Raw genomic sequence first — 21,850 nt, forward strand, 5'->3', positions numbered from 1 at the left:
ATTTTTACCGGGAGACCCAGGGGAACACTGGGAGGTGGGAAATTTGAGTGAGCCCGGTGATGCCACAACTTTCCCACACAAAAATGTGTGAAAAAAGTGATTTTTTCAGCTAAAATTGAGGTTTGCAGGGGATTCTGGGTAAGGAAACGTTGGGGGGTCTACGCAAGCCATACCTCCCTGGAAGCCCCCAGGTGTCTAGTTTTCAGAAATGTATGGGTTTGGTATGTTTCCCTAGATGGCCGCCGAGCACCGGGCCAAAAACCCTGGTGACCCCCCTTGAAAACCAGGTGGTTTTGAGATAGGCAATTTTGGTGTCGCATCACTACGTTTTGGGCCCTTGCCTGTCGCGGGTACTTGGGCCTCCCACACAAGTGAGGCACTATTTTTACCGGGAGACCCAGGGGAACGCTGGGAGATGGGAAATTTGAGTGAGCCCGGTGATGCCACAACTTTCCCACACAAAAATATGTGAAAAAAGTGATTTTTTCAGCAAAAATGTAGGTTTGCAGGGGATTCTGGGTAAGGAAACTTTGGGGGATCCACGCAAGCCATACCTCCCTGGAAGCCCCCGGGTGTCTAGTTTTCAGAAATGTATGGGTTTGGTAGGATTCCCTAGATGGCCACCGAGCACCGGGCCAAAAACCCAGGTGACCCCCCTTGCAAAACCAGGTGGTTTTGAGATAGGCAATTTTGATGTCACCTCACTACGTTTTGGGCCCTTGTCTGTCGTGGGTACTTGGGCCTCCCACACAAGTGAGGCACCATTATTACCGGGAGACCCAGGGGAACGCTGGGAGGTGGGAAATTTGAGTGAGCCCGGTGATGCCACAACTTTCCCACACAAAAATGTGTGAAAAAGGTGATTTTTTTCAGCTAAAACTGAGGTTTGCAGGGGATTCTGGGTAAGGAAACGTTGGGGGATCCACACAAGCCATACCTCCCTGGAAGCCCCCGGGTGTCTAGTTTTCAGAAATGTATGGGTTTTGTAGGTTTCCCTAGATGGCCGCCGAGCACCGGGCCAAAAACCCAGGTGACCTCCCTTGCAAAACCAGGTGGTTTTGAGATAGGCAATTTTGATGTCACCTCACTACGTTTTGGGCCCTTGCCTGTCGCGTGTACTTGGGCCTCCCACACAAGTGAGGCACCATTTTTACCGGGAGACCCAGGGGAACGCTGGGAGGTGGGAAATTTGAGTGAGCCCAGTGATGCCACAACTTTCCCGCACAAAAATGTGTGAAAAAGGTGATTTTTTCAGCTAAAATTGAGGTTTGCAGGGGATTCTGGGTAAGGAAACGTTGGGGGATACACGGAAGCCATACCTCCCTGGAAGCCCTCGGGTGTCTAGTTTTCAGAAATGTATGGGTTTGGTAGGTTTCCCTAGATGGCCGCCGAGCACCGGGCCAAAAACCCAGGTGACCCCCCTTGCAAAACCAGGTGGTTTTGAGATAGGCACTTTTGGTGTCGCATCACTATGTTTTGGGCCCTTGCCTGTCGCGGGTACTTGGGCCTCCCACACAAGTGAGTCACCATTTTTACCGGGAGACCCAGGGGAACACTGGGAGGTGGGAAGTTTGAGTGAGCCCGGTGATGCCACAACTTTCCCACACAAAAATGTGTGAAAAAAGTGATTTTTTCAGCTAAAATTAAGGTTTGCAGGGGATTCTGGGTAAGGAAATGTTGGGGGATCCACACAAGCCATACCTCCCTGGAAGCCCCCGGGTGTCTAGTTTTCAGAAATGTATGGGTTTGGTAGGTTTCCCTAGATGGCCGCCGAGCACCGGGCCAAAAACCCAGCAGACCCCCCTTGCAAAACCAGGTGGTTTTGAGATAGGCAATTTTGATGTCACCTCACTACGTTTTGGGCCCTTGCCTGTCGCGAGTACTTGGGCCTCCCACACAAGTGAGGCACCATCTTTACCGGGAGACCCAGGGGAACGCTGGGAGGTGGGAAATTTGAGTGAGCCCAGTGATGCCACAACTTTCCCACACAAAAATGTGTGAAAAAAGTGATTTTTTCAGCTAAAATTGAGGTTTGCAGGGGATTCTGGGTAAGGAAACGTTGGGGGATCCACGCAAGCCATACCTCCCTGGAAGCCCCCGGGTGTCTATTTTTCAGAAATGTATGGCTTTGGTAGGTTTCCCTAGATGGCCGCCGAGCACCGGGCCAAAAACCCAGGTGACCCCCCTTGCAAAACCAGGTGGTTTTGAGATAGGCAATTTTGATGTCACCTCACTACGTTTTGGGCCCTTGTCTGTCGTGGGTACTTGGGCCTCCCACACAAGTGAGGCACCATTATTACCGGGAGACCCAGGGGAACGCTGGGAGGTGGGAAATTTGAGTGAGCCCGGTGATGCCACAACTTTCCCACACAAAAATGTGTGAAAAAGGTGATTTTTTCAGCTAAAACTGAGGTTTGCAGGGGTTTCTGGGTAAGGAAATATTGGGGGATCCACGCAAGCCATACCTCCCTGGAAGCCCCCGGGTGTCTAGTTTTCAGAAATGTATGGGTTTTGTAGGTTTCCCGAGATGGCCGCCGAGCACCGGGCCAAAAACCCAGGTGAACCCCCTTGCAAAACCAGGTGGTTTTGAGATAGGCAATTTTGATGTCACCTCACTACGTTTTGGGCCCTTGCCTGTCGCGGGTACTTGGGCCTCCCACACAAGTGAGGCACCATTTTTACTGGGAGACCCAGGGGAATGCTGGGAGGTGAGAAATTTGAGTGAGCCCGGTGATGCCACAACTTTCCCATACAAAAATGTGTGAAAAAAGTGATTTTTTCAGCTACAATTGAGGTTTGCAGGGCATTCTGGGTAAGGAAACGTTGGGGTATCCATGCAAGCCATACCTCCCTGGAAGCCCCCGGGTGTCTAGTTTTCAGAAATGTATGGGTTTGGTAGGGTTCCCTAGATGGCCGCCGAGCACCGGGCCAAAAACCCTGGTGACCCCCCTTGAAAACCAGGTGGTTTTGAGATAGGCAATTTTGATGTCACCTCACTACGTTTTGGGCCCTTGTCTGTCGTGGGTACTTGGGCCTCCCACACAAGTGAGGCACCATTATTACCGGGAGACCCAGGGGAATGCTGGGAGGTGGGAAATTTGAGTGAGCCCGGTGATGCCACAACTTTCCCACACAAAAATGTGTGAAAAAGGTGATTTTTTTCAGCTAAAACTGAGGTTTGCAGGGGATTCTGGGTAAGGAAACGTTGGGGGATCCACACAAGCCATACCTCCCTGGAAGCCCCCGGGTGTCTAGTTTTCAGAAATGTATGGGTTTGGTAGGTTTCCCTAGATGGCCGCCGAGCACCGGGCCAAAAACCCAGGTGACCCCCCTTGCAAATCCAGGTGGTTTTGAGATAGGCAATTTTGATGTCACCTCACTACGTTTTGGGCCCTTGCCTGTCGCGTGTACTTGGGCCTCCCACACAAGTGAGGCACCATTTTTACGGGGAGACCCAGGGGAACGCTGGGAGGTGGGAAATTTGAGTGAGCCCGGTGATGCCACAACTTTCCCACACAAAAATGTGTGAAAAAGGTGATTTTTTTCAGCTAAAACTGAGGTTTGCAGGGGATTCTGGGTAAGGAAACGTTGGGGGATCCACACAAGCCATACCTCCCTGGAAGCCCCCGGGTGTCTAGTTTTCAGAAATGTATGGGTTTGGTAGGTTTCCCTAGATGGCCGCCGAGCACCGGGCCAAAAACCCAGGTGACCCCCCTTGCAAATCCAGGTGGTTTTGAGATAGGCAATTTTGATGTCACCTCACTACGTTTTGGGCCCTTGCCTGTCGCGTGTACTTGGGCCTCCCACACAAGTGAGGCACCATTTTTACGGGGAGACCCAGGGGAACGCTGGGAGGTGGGAAATTTGAGTGAGCCCAGTGATGCCACAACTTTCCCACACAAAAATGTGTGAAAAAAGTGATTTTTTCAGCTACAATTGAGGTTTGCAGGGGATCCTGTGTAAGGAAACGTTGGGGGATCCACGCAAGCCATACCTCCCTGGAAGCACCCGGGTGTCTAGTTTTCAGAAATGTATGGGTTTGGTAGGTTTCCTTAAATGGCCGCCGAGCACCGGGCCAAAAACCCAGGTGACCCCCCTTGCAAAACCAGGTGGTTTTGAGATAGGCAATTTTGATGTCACCTCACTACGTTTTGGGCCCTTGCCTGTCGCGTGTACTTGGACCTCCCACACAAGTGAGGCACCATTTTTACCGGGAGACCCAGGGGAATGCTGGGAGGTGGGAAATTTGAGTGAGCCCAGTGATGCCACAACTTTCCCACACAAAAATATGTGAAAAAAGTGATTGTTTCATCTAAAATTGAGGTTTGCAGGGGATTCTGGGTAAGGAAACGTGGGGGGATCCACGCAAGACATACCTCCCTAGAAACCCCCGGGTGTCTAGTTTTCAGAAATGTATGGGTTTGGTAGGTTTCCCTAGATGGCCGCCGAGCACCGGGCCAAAAACCCAGGTGACCCCCCTTGCAAAATCAGGTGGTTTGGAGATAGGCAATTTTGGTGTCGCATCACTACGTTTTGGGCACTTGCCTGTCGCGGGTACTTGGACCTCCCACACAAGTGAGGCACCATTTTTACTGGGAGACCCAGGGGAACGCTGGGAGGTGGTAAATTTGAGTGAGCCCGGTGATGCCACAACTTTCCCACACAAAAATGTGTGAAAAAATGGATTTTTTCAGCTAAAATTGAGGTATGCAGGGGATTCTGGGTAAGGAAACGTTGGGGGATCCACGCAAGCCATACCTCCCTGGATGCCCCCGGATGTCTAGTTTTCAGAAATGTATGGGTTTGGTAGGTTTCCCTAGATGGCCGCCGAGCACCGGGCTAAAAACCCAGGTGACCCCCCTTGCAAAACCAGGTGGTTTTGCGATAGGCAATTTTGATGTCACCTCACTACGTTTTGGGCCCTTGCCTGTCACGGGTACTTGGGCATCCCACACAAGTGAGGCACCATTTTTACCGGGAGACCCAGGAGAACGCTGGGAGGTGGGAAATTTGAGATGGACTTCAGTATGGATTGTGGTGGACAGGCCTTCAAGGTTAACCCACAATTGACACCACTAGGGTACACCTGCTTGTGCTAAGACATCAAGCCTTCTAAGGTCTAGTGGGGCCTTCTACGGTCTAGCATGGGAATGTGCTCCCTCAGTACAGTGGTGTGGTGGACTGGTCATGAATGCGGAACCCGGTTCCCCAGTTCCAAATTCCACAGCTCTGGCCATAGTGCCACATCCCCACTGAACACCATACTTGCCCACTGAAACTCGCACTGCCTTCAGCTGTAACCTAATTGTGCCCGCTATAAACACTTGGATGTGGCTCAATTCAAATTATGCACTTGATAAGAGTAATATGCTGCCTAAAAAAAAAAAAAAACAACCACTCATAGGGAATGCAAAGCATGTGAAATGTAAGCAGAAACAACATGGTTACCTAATTGATCTCTCACTAACTATTCAGAAATCAGCGAGTGGTTTCACCTGAAAAGTTATGGACATGACTAGAGGGCCCTGAAGGGAACCGTTTCACTGTCCATTGCTTACATCCTTACAAAACGTAAGCAGTATGGTATAAAGAGACCACATCCATAAACACAGAGCCATGGTACACATTGTGTTTTCCAATCCACCCATCAACCAGGTATTGCAGTACCTCCAGGAATGGTACACTCTCCCAACCTGGAAACAACAATGCTCTTCAAAGAAAGACGAGAAAATGAAAGTAGCAGTTCACTGGCAAACTCTGTAAAGTGATGCTGGTGTATTTGGATGTAAAAAAAAAACAATCTGGCCACTTTGCAACCCCTCTGTCTTGCTATTATTCTCATATAAGAAATTCTATTTCTCTACATGCTGCTGCACTTTGGATTTGAAAAAAAGAAGGGCATTTCTCGGCATTTTTGGATCCATTTCACAGGGAAGCAACTAGAAAGACGAGCGTTTTTCAAATTTGGATCCATTTCACAGGGAAGCAACAACAGGCACACAGGAACGAAGCCTTAAACACTTGGATGTGGCTCAATTCAAATTATGCACTTGATAAGAGTAATATGCTGCCTAAAAAAAAAAAAAAAACAACCACTCATAGGGAATGCAAAGCATGTGAAATGTAAGCAGAAACAACATGGTTACCTAATTGATCTCTCACTAACTATTCAGAAATCAGCGAGTGGTTTCACCTGAAAAGTTATGGACATGACTAGAGGGCCCTGAAGGGAACCGTTTCACTGTCCATTGCTTACATCCTTACAAAACGTAAGCAGTATGGTATAAAGAGACCACATCCATAAACACAGAGCCATGGTACACATTGTGTTTTCCAATCCACCCATCAACCAGGTATTGCAGTACCTCCAGGAATGGTACACTCTCCCAACCTGGAAACAACAATGCTCTTCAAAGAAAGACGAGAAAATGAAAGTAGCAGTTCACTGGCAAACTCTGTAAAGTGATGCTGGTGTATTTGGATGTAAAAAAAAAACAATCTGGCCACTTTGCAACCCCTCTGTCTTGCTATTATTCTCATATAAGAAATTCTATTTCTCTACATGCTGCTGCACTTTGGATTTGAAAAAAAGAAGGGCATTTCTCTGCATTTTTGGATCCATTTCACAGGGAAGCAACTAGAAAGACGAGCGTTTTTCAAATTTGGATCCATTTCACAGGGAAGCAACAACAGGCACACAGGAACGAAGCCGAGCCTCGTGGCATGCCTGGGCATACCAAAGTGCCCCCACCCTAACCCAAACCCACCGATGCAAAAATCATGCTGCTGTACTTTGTATTTGAAAAATTACAAAGAAGGGCATTTCTCTGCATTTTTGGATATATTTCGCAGGGAAGCAACTAGAAAGACGAGCGTTTTTCAAATTTGGATCCATTTCACAGGGAAGCAACAACAGGCACACAGGAACGAAGCCGCGTGGCATGCCTGGGCATACAAAAGTGCCAAAAGCAAAATCAACAATTGATGGACAGAATGCAGAACAATGTCATACATTCACCCCAGTACAGAGATCTGGGCCCAAATCCATCGTTTTTTTGCTCACCATGCCATTCCAGTTTGAACCCAGCCATATGCAATTCAGTCTTGACCCTGTGCCCCATGGGAACAGTCCAGCCCGAACTGCCATGCCAGGTCCTCCCTGGACTGGAAACAAGCATCCTAGGACCGGTTTCGGGCTTTCAGCCCTCGTCAGCCAGGATAGCTTGATTCCAGTGGCATGGAGAGCAAGGGACTCACGTCTGAGCATACCCTTCCCACTCGGGGTGACAAAAGCAAAATCAACAATTGATGGACAGAATGCAGAACAATGTCATACATTCACCCCAGTACAGAGATCTGGGCCCAAATCCATCGTTTTTTTGCTCACCATGCCATTCCAGTTTGAACCCATCCATATGCAAATCAGTCTTGACCCTGTGCCCCATGGGAACAGTCCAGCCCGAACTGCCAAGCCAGGTCCTCCCTGGACTGGAAACAAGCATCCTAGGACCGGTTTCGGGCTTACAGCCCTCGTCAGCCAGGATAGCTTGATTCCAGTGGCATGGAGAGCAAGGGACTCACGTCTGAGCATACCCTTCCCACTCGGGGTGACAAAAGCAAAATCAACAATTGATGGACAGAATGCAGAACAATGTCATACATTCACCCCAGTACAGAGATCTGGGCCCAAATCCATCGTTTTTTTGCTCACCATGCCATTCCAGTTTGAACCCAGCCATATGCAAATCAGTCTTGACCCTGTGCCCCATGGGAACAGTCCAGCCCGAACTGCCAAGCCAGGTCCTCCCTGGACTGGAAACAAGCATCCTAGGACCGGTTTCGGGCTTTCAGCCCTCGTCAGCCAGGATAGCTTGATTCCAGTGGCATGGAGAGCAAGGGACTCACGTCTGAGCATACCCTTCCCACTCGGGGTGACAAAAGCAAAATCAACAATTGATGGACAGAATGCAGAACAATGTCATACATTCACCCCAGTACAGAGATCTGGGCCCAAATCCATCGTTTTTTTGCTCACCATGCCATTCCAGTTTGAACCCAGCCATATGCAAATCAGTCTTGACCCTGTGCCCCATGGGAACAGTCCAGCCCGAACTGCCAAGCCAGGTCCTCCCTGGACTGGAAACAAGCATCCTAGGACCGGTTTCGGGCTTTCAGCCCTCGTCAGCCAGGATAGCTTGATTCCAGTGGCATGGAGAGCAAGGGACTCACGTCTGAGCATACCCTTCCCACTCGGGGTGACAAAAGCAAAATCAACAATTGATGGACAGAATGCAGAACAATGTCATACATTCACCCCAGTACAGAGATCTGGGCCCAAATCCATCGTTTTTTTGCTCACCATGCCATTCCAGTTTGAACCCAGCCATATGCAAATCAGTCTTGACCCTGTGCCCCATGGGAACAGTCCAGCCCGAACTGCCAAGCCAGGTCCTCCCTGGACTGGAAACAAGCATCCTAGGACCGGTTTCGAGCTTTCAGCCCTCGTCAGCCAGGATAGCTTGATTCCAGTGGCATGGAGAGCAAGGGACTCACGTCTGAGCATACCCTTCCCACTCGGGGTGACAAAAGCAAAATCAACAATTGATGGACAGAATGCAGAACAATGTCATACATTCACCCCAGTACAGAGATCTGGGCCCAAATCCATCGTTTTTTTGCTCACCATGCCATTCCAGTTTGAACCCAGCCATATGCAAATCAGTCTTGACCCTGTGCCCCATGGGAACAGTCCAGCCCGAACTGCCAAGCCAGGTCCTCCCTGGACTGGAAACAAGCATCCTAGGACCGGTTTCGGGCTTTCAGCCCTCGTCAGCCAGGATAGCTTGATTCCAGTGGCATGGAGAGCAAGGGACTCACGTCTGAGCATACCCTTCCCACTCGGGGTGACAAAAGCAAAATCAACAATTGATGGACAGAATGCAGAACAATGTCATACATTCACCCCAGTACAGAGATCTGGGCCCAAATCCATCGTTTTTTTGCTCACCATGCCATTCCAGTTTGAACCCAGCCATATGCAAATCAGTCTTGACCCTGTGCCCCATGGGAACAGTCCAGCCCGAACTGCCAAGCCAGGTCCTCCCTGGACTGGAAACAAGCATCCTAGGACCGGTTTCGGGCTTTCAGCCCTCGTCAGCCAGGATAGCTTGATTCCAGTGGCATGGAGAGCAAGGGACTCACGTCTGAGCATACCCTTCCCACTCGGGGTGACAAAAGCAAAATCAACAATTGATGGACAGAATGCAGAACAATGTCATACATTCACCCCAGTACAGAGATCTGGGCCCAAATCCATCGTTTTTTTGCTCACCATGCCATTCCAGTTTGAACCCAGCCATATGCAAATCAGTCTTGACCCTGTGCCCCATGGGAACAGTCCAGCCCGAACTGCCAAGCCAGGTCCTCCCTGGACTGGAAACAAGCATCCTAGGACCGGTTTCGGGCTTTCAGCCCTCGTCAGCCAGGATAGCTTGATTCCAGTGGTATGGAGAGCAAGGGACTCACGTCTGAGCATACCCTTCCCACTCGGGGTGACAAAAGCAAAATCAACAATTGATGGACAGAATGCAGAACAATGTCATACATTCACCCCAGTACAGAGATCTGGGCCCAAATCCATCGTTTTTTTGCTCACCATGCCATTCCAGTTTGAACCCAGCCATATGCAAATCAGTCTTGACCCTGTGCCCCATGGGAACAGTCCAGCCCGAACTGCCAAGCCAGGTCCTCCCTGGACTGGAAACCGGTCCTAGGAAGCTTGTTTCCGGTCCAGGGAAGACATGGCTTGGCAGTTCGGGCTGGACTGTTCCCATGAGGCACAGGGTCAGACTGATTTGCATATGGCCATGTCTGAACTGGGGTGGCAGAGTGGGCTAAAGAACAGTGATGGATTAAACCCAGATCAGTTGACTGGGGGTGAGTGCTTGCAATGTTCAACACTCCGTCCATCATTTCCTTTGGTTTTTGCTTTGTTCGCCATAAGTTGGCAGGGTATGCTCAGACGTGAGTCCCTTGCTCACTTTGCCACTGGATTCAAGCAAGCCTGGCTGAAGACGGCTGAAATGCCAGAAACCGGTCCTAGGAAGCTTGTTTCCGGTCCAGGGAAGACATGGCTTGGCAGTTCGGGCTGGACTGTTCCCATGAGGCACAGGGTCAGACTGATTTGCATATGGCCATGTCTGAACTGGGGTGGCAGAGTGGGCTAAAGAACAGTGATGGATTAAACCCAGATCAGTTGACTGGGGGTGAGTGCTTGCAATGTTCAACACTCCGTCCATCATTTCCTTTGGTTTTTGCATACAAAAGTGCCCCCACCCTAACCCAAACCCACCGATGCAAAAATCATGCTGCTGCACTTTGGATTTGAAAAATTACAAAGAAGGGCATTTCTCTGCATTTTTGTATCCATTTCACAGGGAAGCAACTAGAAAGACGAGTGTTTTTCAAATTTGAATCCATTTCACAGGGAAGCAACAACAGGCACACACGAACGAAGCCGAGCCTCTGGCATGCCTGGGCCTTCCATAGTGCCCCCACCCTAACCCAAACCCACTGATGCAAAAATCCCCCCTCCCCAGCCCCAAAACTCACCTTTACTCTCCGACGCGCTGGAAGCAAATAGCTTCCTGCGCCACGGAGAGCAAACGGGAAACCTCCAATGACGTCAGCGCGGTTTGCGCGCTGACGTCATTGATGACGCGGGGGGGGTGGGGGGAGGCAGGGGAAGGTCTTCCCCTGCCTTCCCAGTAAAAAAAAAAAAGATCGACCACTCACGGGGGGAGCGCCAGCGCTTCTCCCCTGGGTGGGTGTCATGACAAGATGGTCTCGTCATGGGCACAGCGCGACTGTGCTCCATGACGAGACCATCTCGTCATGGGCACAGAAGGGGTTAAGATTGTTTATGTGCAGGAAGGGACACCTTCCTGTACATAAACAATCATTCCCCGAACTCAGAACCCCTTGTACTATAGTGCAAAGGAACCTGCATTGGCGCAAGACAGCTGAAATTAGCACCAGCCCAAGGGGTAATGCAGTGCTGCACCATATTGTTGTAAATCCGGTGCAGTACTGCGTTTCAGAAGTGCGGAGCATGGCGTTAAGCCAAGAAGGCTAACACTGCGCTCCGTCTCTTCTTTGTAAATATGCCCCTAAGTGCTGCATGAAAAGGGGCATTATTTACAAGGTTGTGGTAAGCCACGTTAAGTGGCTTAACGCTGCCTTGTAAATAAGCCAAAGGACTTAACGCCACCAGAAAAAGTGATGTTTTGGTGTTGTTAATTCCTTGTAATTATGCCACATTGTGTTCAGCACTCTGTCATTTGCTCCAACGTTTAAATAGTGATAGGACTGTAGTACATTCTGCTTCAGGCATTTGAGAACTAGTAGACATATATACTGGATCTGTAGTATTTACTCTCAACACTCAACGAAATTCACAGGAATATATTATGGTGATCTTTGGAGTTTTAGAACAAGACAAAGTAAATATTAATGATTTATTTGGACTGAGTTACACATGGAACCATGACTGTGAAGATTGTTATTTTTCATCTACCACTCAAATAAATTCTGCGCATTTTCTGTATTTAACATTAACGGATTATAAAACTGTGCCTTTTGACGGATTGATGAAAAAGGCTAAACAGAATATGACCTGCTCAAATTGCACATCAGATGTTATGACTACGCTGATTTTCGGAAAAATTGATAAATACCTAATATTAATGCTACAACGATGCAGAGCAGATGGATCTAAATTAGAAACTGAAACAACAAACTTCAAAACTGGTCAAATATCAGTTTCTGAAAGAAATTTTAGTACTTTCGCTATTATCTTTCACAAAGGAATTAATATAGCATTTGGACACTACACTGTCTATTTAAAGAGTGAAACTGGATGGATGAAGTACAATGACAGCAACATTAAATTAAAACCAAAACTTCCTTTCAAGCTACCAAACTCTTATCTGTTGTTTCTTCAACCAAAGTTTTAACTCCTTCCGTGCTCATGACGGAACCACGCCGTCATGAGCCACGGTTGCTGTGTGCTCATGACGGAGTGGTTCCGTCATGCTGCGGCTGTTGGCGGCCGCGCCGCCCACGCGGCGCTAATTCCCCGCCTGTGTGGGCGATTAGCGCTGTGGGCGGAGTCATGACGGAACCACTCCGTCATGAGCACAGCCCAACCGTGGCTCATGACGGCGTGGCTCCTTCATGAGCACCGGGCCACCGCGCTGCCCCCCCGCACCCCCCAGCGCTGCGGCGGAATTTCCGCCGCAGCGAAGGGGTTAAGGAGGATTTCTGGGAAAAAAAGAAGTGTACAGTGTTTCTTCTATGTAGATCATCAGTGTTTTAAACATCATTGGGCCTATCGGGGGTGATGTCTTTAAAACGTTCTCCAAAATTCACAAGATTTTTTTAATCTTCCACAAAAGAGTTAATATAACATCTAAATAATACACTCTCTCATTAAAGTGTGAAACTTGATGCACACAATTGAATCACACCAAGGTTAAATTGAAACCAAAACTGCCTTTCAAATTACAAAATTGTCATCTTTTGTTTCTTCATCCAAACTTCAACGTACTACTTGTGGAAAAAAGTAATGTAGGGGATTTTGTCTACATGTAGTGGTGTAACAAAACTTGAGGGGGGCCCCTGCAAAGTACATTGGAGGGGGGCCCCCATTCTACGTGCCAGTCAAGAGCTCTCAGGCCAATGACCCACCACACAGCAGGGGCTCCCCCAGCCATAAGAAAAGGATTCTGGTTCGTCCATCGGTCACATCCACTATTTCATCGGGCGATTTACATAGATACGTAAATACTGCTACTGCGCCCTCCAGCAAAGTTACAGAACACTGCCTCCAGCCAGCCCATGAAACACATCATCCTACTAGATGACCCACCTCCAAGCGAAGCCCACTCACTTAACCACCTCCAAACACAGACCATTGCCATTGTGCCTGCTACTAATGCATCCATTACACTCTAGTCTCACCCCAACGAAACCTGCAGTTATGCTTTTCCGCCCGCCTTTAAAATCACCCCTCGGATGTCACTGCGAACCCATGACCGCTGCCCACTGCTCCCCTGTCCACCACCAACAGAAAGACTGATGGCCAGTCCCCATCTAACCACTGCCTACCAGTAAAGACAGAGCATTTTAGGTGCTGCCCTCCCCAATGCCACTGTGGTAGTTTAAAACATGTTAAACAATCTCTTCAACTGACCACCCCAAAACAGTTCTTCCTGCTAGCCTCTATAGCATCAAAGCCATTCCTGCTAGTTTGCATTCTCTACATGATGCACACAATAATATTAAATGTACAAATGGTCTGATTTTTGTTTCCTCACGCCAACATTAATTTACACTATGTACCCCACTAAACCACACCTCCTGTCAAAGGCAAACCTGATCCCATATGTAGCACCAGTCAGCAAGTACCCCAAGGACAAACACCAGAGAGAATGTGCGAATCATGTAATTAAACCTCCAGTGACAACGCAGCATTTCCCCACCCACTGTCAGCCCAGCGAAGTCGGCAACCGCACAGTAGCCATCAATACCGGCAACATCTAAAATGCATTTCCTCTTCCTTTCATTGGCAGGTCCTGATACATATACCTATGCCTTCTGGGCGGCATCTACCACAGACCACAGCATTCTCTGTCTCCCTAAGACTAACCGAATGCTGTCGGTGAACGCTTCTCATTCCCCTTCCTTACTAATAACTAATGGAGGATAGCGAAAAAAATGTATAGTATTTTCTTATGCAAATGGCGCATCAAGCACTTGCTGCCTGCAGTCCTCACCAGATCCACACATATCAGTATTCTGCTATCGCACCATCCTGTCAACCCTATTATTATCTGGAGATGTTTTTTATCCCTTCCGTGAACTGGGAAAAGCAATACCTTGCACGAAAACAAGTCCCTTTAAAACCATTGCTACTTATATAGGCTGGCAAAGCACTTACTTGTTTTACTAACTGTCGTTGTAAAGCAAACAGGTAACTCATTCTAGGATTGGAATTACTGCTTAGCAGTGTGAAAGTTAATACTGAGACATAGGATGATTTTTTGCATGTCTGCCAGACACTTGTTCTTCCCTGCATGCGCACACAATGCAACAATACAATTTAGCTTAACAAATTGTTCAGAAATGTACCGGAAGGTAAAGAAACAGTCCATATTATTTTTACAAAGAAAAATAGACAATCGTCAACTTTATACACCATGACATAAAAACTTTAGCATGCACAGTTGTTCAAATCCATGCCACCTAATTCTACCACACACATCACATTTAAACATCTCATAATTCCATGCCACACAATTCAACTATAAATGATTTAACCCTACAACATTCCATACCACATAATTACACTCCTAAAAATTAAAAAACACATATTTCCACTTCACTCCATACCATATAATTCCAGGTCACATAATAAAATTCTACACAACTTAATACCACTCCAAACAACATAATTACACTCCACACAACAACACATAATTACACTTCAATCTATATAATTATACTTCACACAACATATTTACACTCAACTCCAAAACACATAATTACCCTCCACAAAATACAACTCTGCAACATGCTGCATAATTCCACTTCACACAATTATTCACCATGCCACATAATTCCACACATCACACAATTCCACAATTCATCCCCACACAATTCATCACAAAACATAATTACACTCCACATAATACCGCTCAGCACCACATAATTAACCTCCACATAATTATGCTCTACTCCATATTGCATAAATACACTCCACATAAATCCAGTCTATTCCTTGTAGCAACATTCCACATAACTACACTTCACACCATGCCTCATAATACCACTCAACATAATTTTCACTCAACAGCGCACACTTCCACATCACACAATTCAACTCTAAACATTTCCATTCCACACCACATAATTCAGCAACAAACTACATAATTCAAACCAACAACACAATTACACAACACACCACATGCATCCAAACTACACCACAAAATTCCACATCATGCTACAATATTTAACAGCACACCACATAAGTAAACTTCACTACATACCACTCCAGAACACAAAATACCATTCCTGATAATCTCACTCCAAGACACACAATTCCACTCCATGACACAGAATCCCACTTCACATGATTCCAGCACACTCAATACCACATACTTACTATCCGCATAATTACACTGCACACATGCCACATTATTTCACTACACAGATCCAATCCACACAACACAATTCCTCAACTAACAATTCCAATCCAAACCACATATGACCACTTGACACCACACACATTCACTCCACTCCAATTAGAAAATGCATAGGTAAACCACATTGTCCTTTACAACCTCAATAGCATTAACTCTCACAAATGAGAGACCAATTGCATTGCAAATGCTTGTTTCCCTTCCAATGTGTCCCAGCAGATCCTGTTCCTGGAGGTGCAAACATTCTCCTGCCCCAGTCAGCATTGTGCTGCCTCATCCCTTCTCAGAGGAACAGTGGCCTGTGGAGTATACTCTCTCTGAGGGCCCCCACCCTTGTTCTGGACCTGGCTCTGACTGAAGAGAAACAATGTAACTTGTTACTTTGTTTCTCCTCAGTCCTGGGTCAACCCAAGGAGCTCAGAGCTGGCTGCACACTGCAGCTGCTTTAGAGCAAGACACACACAGCTCTTCACAGATGAGCTGAGGGGGCCCCCTTCACATACTGAAGACTGGGGGCCCCCCGCACCATTGGGGCTACAGGGGTGTTTATTACGCCCCTGTCTACATGGATCATCAGCGTTTTAGACGTCATTCGGCCTACCAGGGTGATGTTTTCAAAACGATCTAAAAAATTCAAGAGGGGTTTATATATATTGGTAGTATTGTGAAACAACAGATTAATGAACTTTAGAGACTGCAACGCATAGCCCCACTTATTTATAGTGATATACTGTGCAGTTTGTTTTCTACAATTTATACGATTGTTTTTTCCACACTGATCAAGGATGAAGCTTTATATAGTACTTCGATTATGGTGAACAAGTATGAAAGCTGAGAACAGTAAAAAAGGAAAAATTTAATGTTGAACTATACTGTGATATACTGTTACAGCATAAGAAATGTGTACTGTTATGTTTTCGCAATTTTGTAAATGAAATACTAACATATATTTATGTTCTTTTTCAATAGTGGTTGGAGTGCTACATCTATAGATGTCTCGAGATAGTTGTGTATCACAGGAATATTACTATAACATAGCCTTGGAGAGTGTTTTTATGGGTAAAGAACACTTGGCATGCTTTCCCATTACTTCGTATTGCCTCTTTTCTAATTATTTGTTTGTATGTAGTTCAGCATTTTGACACTGTAAAACTGCAGACAAAGGTAGAGTCTCATACAGCCACTGACACCCAGAGACACACTGATTAAACAACTCAACCCATTCAACCACTGACAAACTCTCTAACTCACTTATACAGTTAGTAACGCACCAGATCAGTTACGAAAACATCTACTACTACAAGATGGTACTTACCTATGCAGGTATTCACATAGTTATTTATTTGATAATCCATTTACTAAAACATGCTCGCACTCACTTACGCAGTAACTTATAAAACAAGTCAGCCATGCATACAATCACTAACATACTCAATCACCCTCCCATGTAATTACTGATACACCCATTCATTCACCCATACAGCTACAAAGACATCCACTCACTTTTGTAAAAGGCCACACATACTCCTACTTACTTACTGATGCATACAGTCGCTTACACACCAATTCAGTCAGATATGCAGCCATTCACATGCCCAGTGACTAACTCATAGAGACACTTACCCACCTAGTCACTCATCCCTACAAACACTCAGACACCCAGTCACTAATTTCTATAGACACTCACCTACCCAGTCAGTAAATCATACAGGCACCAGCACACCCAGTTATTCACCTATGCACCCGCTCACACAACCGCTCACTCAATCATACAGACACTCACATAGTTATTCACTCACCTAAACAGTCACTGACACAGCCAGTCATTTACTCATACAGCCACTCACATATCCGTGATCTCACTCATACAGCAGTGCATACCACCACTAGTTCACTCATAAAGGCACTCACACATCCAGTCACTCACTTATAGTGCCACCATACACTGATATAGCCAGTTGCACACCCTTTCACTCACTCATACAGCTACTAACTCACCTATATAGACTCTCACATACCCAGTCAATAACTCATACAGCTAAGAAGACACAGCCACTCATTCATGCAGACACTCACACACCCACTCACTCATCCATATAGACACTAAAACACCCTGTCACTCACTCATACATCCACTCATGTACCCATTAACTCACCCATACACCCACTCACACACCGTCAGTCACTCATAGAGCCACTCAAATATTCATTATCTCACTCATACAGCGGTTCACACCCTCACTTGCTGACTCTTACTGCCAGACACTCACTCACCCACACAGTCACTCACACATGCAGTCACTCAGTCATAGAGCCTCTCAAACTCAGTTGCACACCCCTACAGCTACTCCCACACCCAGTCACTCATACAAACACTCACTTGCACAGTCACTAATTCAAACAGGCACTAACACACCCAGGCACTCACCCATTCAGCTAGTCACACAACCAGTCACTGAATCACAAACACACTACCACACCCACTCATTCATCATATAGACACTCACACACCCAGTCACTCACTCATATAGCCATTAACATACCCAGTCTATCACTTATGCAGCAACCTACACAACCACTAACTCAATCATACAGATGCTCACATGGCTGTTCACTCACCCATACAACCACTCATGCACCCAGTCAGTCACTCATACAGCCACTCACATACCCAATATCTCACTCATACAGCATTTCATGCCCACACTCATTGACTGATACAGCCACTCACACAGTTACTCACTCATAGTGCCACTCACACACCCAATTGCTCACCCATATAACCACTGATACATCCAGTCACTCACTTATACAGCCATTCTTCTTTATATATATATATATATATATACACACACACACACAGTTGATCTTTTTTTTAACAATGAAAGGTGGTTCTAACAAGAAACTTTTTTTCTTTTTTAACCTTTTGTATTTTTTGTGTTTTTTTTCTTAAATAAAATGGCAACTAGAATAAAAAAGCATTATCGGGAGAAACTCAAAAACAGTGTAACAAGTGGTGGGAATAAAAAAAAAATAGCATTTGTGAGTTTTTGCTGTCTCCAAAACTACGATAACACACTTTTCTCTTACTGTGTGTACCTTATTGCAATCTGAACAAAATGTTACTACTCTCCTCAGATCTGGAGACATTTCAGGCAGACGTTGCTCCACTTCACTATGAATTCTCTCTCCCGCTGTAGCTGGTGTAGTACTTGAAGTTGATGGTTGGCCAGCATTTCTCTCCCTCTGTGCTCTCTTCAACAGTGTGCTATGATAAGTTTTTAAATGGGACAACATGCTGGTACCCCCACATCAATATTTATTTTGAAGTAACCCCTTAATAGAGATTTCTCGCATAAGGAGCACTTTACAAATTTGGCTACAGTTTTTTTCTCTCCACAGGGGATTGTGAAGAAATCACACACGATGGACTGGCACTTTGAGGCTGGTTATTCCCCTTGAATAGTGTCTTTCTTGAGGGTGAGGCACCTAATTACCTCCAGATGCCTGGACAACTGAACTCACCTCGCACTACAATGCAACAATGACCTCCATTCTCAACCAGATTGCCCCCTGGAAACAAAAAAAAGCCAGGACCATTTCTTCAAGATCTTGGTTCAACAATGACCTAAACTCTGAAAGAAGAAAACTAAGAGCCGCAGAAAGACTCTGGGGAAACAACCCGACCATAGTCCACTTCAACCTACTCAAATCCGAACGCAGAGAATATAAAAAAACACATCAAGAACGAAAAAACCTCATTCTTCTGTAGTGCACTAAACAATGCCAAAAATCGACCCAAAGAACTCTTTAATATCATTAGACAGCAAACTTCCAAGCCCCCCTCTTCCTCAGTGACGGCCACCAAAGAACTATGTAACAACTTTGCCAATGTCTTTAATGAGAAGATCACCAAGATTGAGCTCTCCTTGAACGTCAACCGCAGATTGCCCAACATAATCCCGCCACCCAGCAAAGAAGACCACAACCTACCCTGGCACCCTCCCATCAACTGGAAATCTTTCACTCCCATCTCTGAAGCAGAGATCATCAAATTGATTACCAGTACCAAACCCTCATCACACTTCACGGACCCCATCCTTGCACGACTGGTTAAGTAACTCAAAATCACCCTAGCCTCCCTCTGGACCAAGATTATAAATAGCTCCCTAAGAACCGGTGACATGCCAGACTGTCTCAAAATTGGTCAAGTAACGCCACTACTGAAAAAACCAGGCTCTGACCCCAACGATCTCAACAACTTCAGGCTTGTCACCAATCTCCCATTTTTAGCAAACATCTTGGAAAAATGTGTCCTCCTGCAACCAACCCAACCCATCAACAGCAACAACATCCTAGACCCGCATCAATCAGGCTACAGAAAGGGTTGCAGCACTGAGACAGCAATCTTGAATGTCATAGATAATGTTCATAAATCACTAGGCACTGATCGATGCTGTCTACTCATTCTCCTGGACTTATTGTCAGTCTTTGACACGGTTGACCACAAACTGCTCATCAATGTACTCCGGGAAAGGGTCGGAGCAGATGAGGTGGTCCTACAGTGGTTTTCCTCCTTCCTGCAAAACCGCACCCAAAGAATACAAATTTTAAACTGCACGTCAAACCTACGCCCCGTAAGCAGGGGTGTCCCGCAAGACTCAGTTCTCTCCCCATCACTATTCAACATTTACATGGAGCCCCTCGCCATGATACTCAAAAAAGCTAACATCCCCTTCCACCTATATGCGGACGACACCCAGATCTACCTAGAAACTTCCTCCATTGACGACATACAGAGACTAAACATCACCCTAAAAGAAATCCAACACTGGCTATCCCTCAACCCCCTGAAACTCAACCAAGACAAGACGGAAATCCTCATCATAGCCAACAAAGACCAGACCCCCCCAAGTCACAGAAGAGTTAAAAACCATTTACACTCTCAATTGCAGTCTCACCATGACAGACTCCATAAAATCACTGGGAATCACTCTGGACCCAAACTTAGACATGGTCAAACACATCAAGAACACAGCTAAGACCGCTTTTATTAACCTAAAACTGCTCAACAAAATAAAACCATTCATCCCACCCAATGACCTCAAACAAGTGACTCAATCCCTGGTACTATCTAGATTAGACAACGGGAACGCAACCCTCACAGGCACAGCAAAATCCCACCTAGCTCTCCTCAACTCTAAATGCAGCAGCCAGGATGGTCACTGGAATAAAAAAATATGATCATATCTCTCCTCCTCTCAGAGAGCTAAAATGGATCCCAACATAAATGTGCGCCAGCTTTAGAACAGCCTGTCTCACACACAAAGCCCTGTATACCGGTAAACCCGCACACTTGGCCTCTAAACTGAACAAAGCCGGTCAGACGAGGAACCTCAGGAGTACTAACACTCTACTTCTCATTCCTCCAAAATCTCGCAAACAAAAAGCCCTATCACGCTCCTTCTCTGGAAATGCGCCGAAAATTTGGAACTCCATCCCAGTTCATATCAGGACTAACCCCTCCTTTCCAATATTCAAAAGCCAGCTCAAAGACCTTTTTCTCAACCGATCTCTCCCGAATGGATAGCTGACGCTCTACATTGTATCTCACCCAGGGCAGCACACAATCACTTTGTTAAGAGAACCTTTACGTCACCTAACCCATGTCTCATTCCTTTGTCCCCCCCTCCCTGAACTGGATGTATCAAGAACTCAATGTGTTTATTTGTTACTCTTTATGTCTAAACTGTACTCGTCACTAATCAATATGTTTTATTATTGTCACTTGACATTCTGATACAATGTTGTAAAGTGCCCTGATACCTTTGGGTCTGGCTAGCGCTATATAAAACTCTCTAAATAAATAAAAAAAATAAAGATGCCATTTTATAGAAGACAAAAAAAACTCAAAAGGGAGTTGTAGCAGTGCAAAATAGAGGACACCTGCAAATGAGCTTCCAGTATCTGCACTGGCAGTATGAAAAAGAAAAAACTGAGTGGGAAATTCCTTTGAAGATTGCTAAATAAGTGTCTTGTCCAATCAAATCTCTATGTTACATAGTCACATGATATTCGCAAATGCCCACTTCATCGCAAACAGCGGTGTAGTCGCAAAGATGACAAATAGAATTAAAAAGAGTTTTACAATAAAATTCATCACAAAAATATGCATTTTAATTCATACACTATATTAGTAAACTACTGATCTAAAAAATGCATTACAATATGTTTATATATGTATGTGTTGTGACACCGTAAAATATGAAACACAACATTTCACTACAAATTCAAGAAGAAGAAAAAATTTAAGAAAACAAAATATATACAGTGAGCAAACTACTAAAAATACTTCTCAATAAAAAAGTATGGACATGTAAATATCTCTAAAGAGGTGGCTCCTCTCACAATCACAGAACATTTAGGGTGCAAGGCTCAGTGAGAGCCCAGAGGGGGGATCATTTCATATGGGTGTTAAATTGCATGCTGTGATTCAGTACATAAGCTATAAGCAATGGCTACCATGCACACTGATTCAGGGTCACTTTGGATACAGAGAAAATGCATCAAGCCAGTTTTCCAGTAACCAC

This window comes from Triturus cristatus, chromosome 9, assembly GCF_964204655.1.
Source record: "Triturus cristatus chromosome 9, aTriCri1.1, whole genome shotgun sequence".
In the NCBI taxonomy this organism is placed as follows: Eukaryota; Metazoa; Chordata; class Amphibia; order Caudata; family Salamandridae; genus Triturus; species Triturus cristatus.